Genomic DNA, 3900 nt, shown 5'->3' with positions numbered 1-3900 from the left:
TTAATGTTTTTCTTTTCTTCTTTTTTTTTTTGCTGTGTAAATTTTTTAATGTAAGTGTGAACACATGGTATATCAAAATGAAAGTATCAATATTTAAAAAATCAACATCTGACTTTAAAGGAAAGCACACACATTATAGAAAACTTGGAAAACACTGAAACGTATAAAGGAGGTTAAATTACCTAGAATTCTATTAGCCAAAATAATCAGTTAATATTTTTGTATATTCATTTAGTCTTTTTCTATTAATTTTTTTTACATAGTTAAACTCATAATGTACAAGGTTTTTTAGTATGGCTAACAAAGGTCTACATGGATGATGACAAAAAATATCTCAGTGACAGACAGCATTTGCCACTCAAATTATTTATGAGGTTTTCAAGATGCAGAAAAGAATCACTCCTGTTCCTATTTGTATGGCCATCAAAACATCTGTAAGCTCGAAAGCTGCACTAAGTTTCCATTAAGGTGAACCCTGACATGGATTACCATGGTTTTTCTGCATCCAAGAAGGTATAAAACATTTTACATGACAAGAATACCCCATACATAAAGCTTTCAATACCGTGCAAAAACCCTCCTAGGAGAGGAAGGACAACACAGTGTGCCTTAAACATTTTGCCACACTTCAATTTACATAAAATGGGTTTTATCAAGAAAATAAGGCATGACAATGGCTCATAAAGGTGAAACAGAACTGATCTTATTTAATAAAATTCCAAAGAATTTATTATCTAAACTGAAAACAAAACTTCAGATGTACATAAGGTAACAAAGCTGTTAAGGAAAAGTGGCAAAGCAAGTTTACACACGTCACTGAAGGAAGCAAAGAGCAAGAGCACTCCAGCTGGAATGTCAATGTTGTTCACAGTGTCCTCTTGATTTAAATACTCTAACACACTGAATGAAAATCATCATATGGGAAATTCACGACACCTTGCTCTCTTCTTCAAAAGTTGTCTGTCAGAGCACCAGTTTCACACAGCAGGCAATGTAGTCTATATTGTTTTGCAATCAATTCACCGCCTGGGGACTCAACCGAAATCTCATTGCTGTCAGGGCCTTCTGCAATTCTTGAGGATCCACTGTTCCACTCCTATCACTGTCGAAACTGATGAAGTGCTGTCTCAAGCCATTCAGTACAGACTAGAGTTCTTTAAATTCACTGAAGCCCATTGTGCCTGACAGATCTCTATCCAGCATAGAAACCATAAGCCGACAAGTCTCCAGGTTAAAAGGTTTGTATCCTCCAGCAATGCCCGACTGTGTCAGGCATCTCTGCAATTCATCAGCATCTATTTGTCCATCCTGTCCAGCTACTGAAGCAAAGTAACCATACAGCGGATCTGAGTTCCTCCGGGAAACGTAGGCCCTCCGGGAGCCCCTCCATACCCATTCAGGTAGTACCCACCGCCGATGCCAGGGTGCCTGGGGTAAGCATGGTGCAGACTCAATGTTTTTCTTTAAAAAATTTTTTTTATTTAAAAATTCTCTTCTCTCTTTTCTTTTATATATCTTATTTCTCTAATTTCTCCCTCCCTCCTTCCTTCCCTCCTTCCCTCCCTCCCTTACTTCTTCCTTCCTTCCTTCCTTCCTTCCTTCCTTCCTTCCATCCGTCCATCCTTTCCTTCCTTACTTCCTTCCCTTCCTTCCTTCCTTCCTTCCTTCCTTCCTTCCTTCCTTCCTTCATTCCTTCTTCTTTCTTTCTTTCTTTCTTTCTTTCTTTCTTCTTCTTAATTCTTACCTGAGGATATCTTTTCCATTGATTTTCAGAGAGAATAGGAGGTGGGGCCAGGGAGGGAAAGAGAGAAAGAGAAACATCAATTGGTTGCCACTGACACATGCTTTGACTGGGGCTGGGCATCTGCAACCAAGGTAAGTGCCTTTAACCGGGAATTGAACCCATGACCCTTTGATGCACTAATCAACACTCTAATCACTGAGTAACAATGGTCAGGGTCCATTCCTTTTCTTATTCTATCCTTTTTTTTTTAAATCTATTTTTATTTTTAAATTCTATATTGTATTTTATTCATCACGATTACTTTTTGCAATATTATTTTATCTTTATTTTTTATTTTTATTCTTATTTTTCTTTTATCTATTATATTCTTTTTTATTGTTTTTTTATTTCTCTTAAGTTATTTCAGTATCTAATCTTCTACTATTTTTGTTCTTATATTTTGTTGGTGGTGGTGATGGTTGTAGTGGGTATTGTGTGTGTGTGTGTGTGTTGTTTAGGTTTGCTCTTTTTTTTGTTGTTTGTTAGCATCTGTTTAACAGTTGACACAACAGGGTCAAAGTGTAACCTCAGAGTTAGCCTACCCAAGGGTTGAGCCCACTCGTGAATGGGACAGGAGCAGTCAGAACTAATTACAAAAGGGGGGCCCACAAAACTGACACAAGAGATGTTCCTAGGGCACCAAACTCAGAAGATCAAGCAGACAGCACTACTGGGTTTCACAAGATATGCACTATAGATGGCCGTATCACCAAGACTGGAGTTATAGTAGACTTATGCAATACATAGAAACAAACAAAGAGACAGATAAAATGGGTAATCAAAGAAAGAGATCTTAAATGAAAGAACAGGAGGATTCTCTAAAAACACTGCTAAATAAAAGTGAGGCATGCAATTTATTAGAAAGTGTATAAAGTAATGGTTTTAATAATGGTCAACAAACTGAGAAAGGATATAGAAACCATGAAGAACAACCCATCAAAAATGAAGAATTATATACCTGAAATAAAGAATAAATAAAGAGCCCTGGCCAGTTTGGCTCAGCAGTTAGAGCATTGGCCTGCGGTCTGGAGAGACCCGGGTTCGGTTCCCGCTAAGGGCACGTACTTCGGTTGCAGTTCGTCCCCGGCCCTGGTTGGTCGTGCGGGTGGCAACCACTCGATGTGTCCCTTCACGTCGATGTTTCTCTCTCTCTCTCCCTTCCTCTCTCTCCCTCCCATTCTATCTGTACAAAAAATGGAAAAAATATCCTCAGGTGAGGATAAAAAAAAAATAAAAAAAAATAAAAAGAATAAATAAAGAACACACAGGAAAGAATAAACAATAGGTTACAGAGTGCTGAGGCTCAAATCATCAAATAAAAAGATAAGGTAGCCCTGGCCCATGTGGCTCAATTAGTTGGGCATTGTCCTGTGCACCAAGAAGTTGCCAGGACACAGCCTAGATTGCACACTCATTGTTGGTAGGGGAAGTGCAGGATGCAGTTGATTGATTCTGTAATCTCATGTTGTTTCTCTTTCTGTCTCTCTAAAAATCAATAAACTTTTTTTTTTTTAAAGAAGACAAGATAGAAAATATCACTTAGGCAGCAAAAAGAAAAATCAATTAAAAAGCTTGAGTATAGATGACTCAGCAAAATGGCACAGTGAATGGAAGCTACACAGACCATCTCCCAAGACCAAACTATAATTACAACAAAAATAAAAAACAAATCGTAAGGAGAAGGCAACAGAAAGGCAGCTTGGAGGACCACATAACCAAGGACAATCACTCAATCCTGTTAGGCTTGCGGAAAGTGCGAGAGGGGTGCTGGGAACCCATGGTCAGCAGCGGCCTTAGCTGTGAGCAGCGGCCTTGGCTGTGAGTGGCACTCATGGGTTAAACTCCCAAGCAGCTCCACAGTGCAGAGCCAGGACAGAGGCTAAAATAGCAGCCATTTACCTTGGGATCCAGCAGAGGGAGGGCAGACTGAACTGGAACTCTGTGGGGACACTCATAATTGAGAGGGCGCTCAGAGCTTTTGCTGAGTTGCAGCCAGGCAGGACTGTGGTCACCTTACTTCTTCCCAGGGCTCTGGGGAGAGGCAGCGGCCCCTCCCTCAGAGATTCAACCTCACCCAGTGGCCATTGAAATGCTAATTGAGGCCCATTAACAACCAG

At 39.8% G+C, this 3900-nt stretch overlaps 1 pseudogene; it reads right to left on the bottom strand.

The window, feature by feature from the left end:
- Positions 1-892: 892 nt before the first annotated feature.
- Positions 893-3616, bottom strand: LOC118643104 (annotated as a pseudogene).
- Between the last annotated feature and the right edge of the window lie 284 nt (positions 3617-3900).

Source organism: Molossus molossus, unplaced genomic scaffold (genome assembly GCF_014108415.1).
Source record: "Molossus molossus isolate mMolMol1 unplaced genomic scaffold, mMolMol1.p scaffold_m16_p_30, whole genome shotgun sequence".
NCBI classification, from domain to species: Eukaryota; Metazoa; Chordata; class Mammalia; order Chiroptera; family Molossidae; genus Molossus; species Molossus molossus.
The sequence above is the reverse complement of the archived record's forward strand: the minus strand, read 5'-3'. Positions and strand labels throughout refer to the sequence as shown.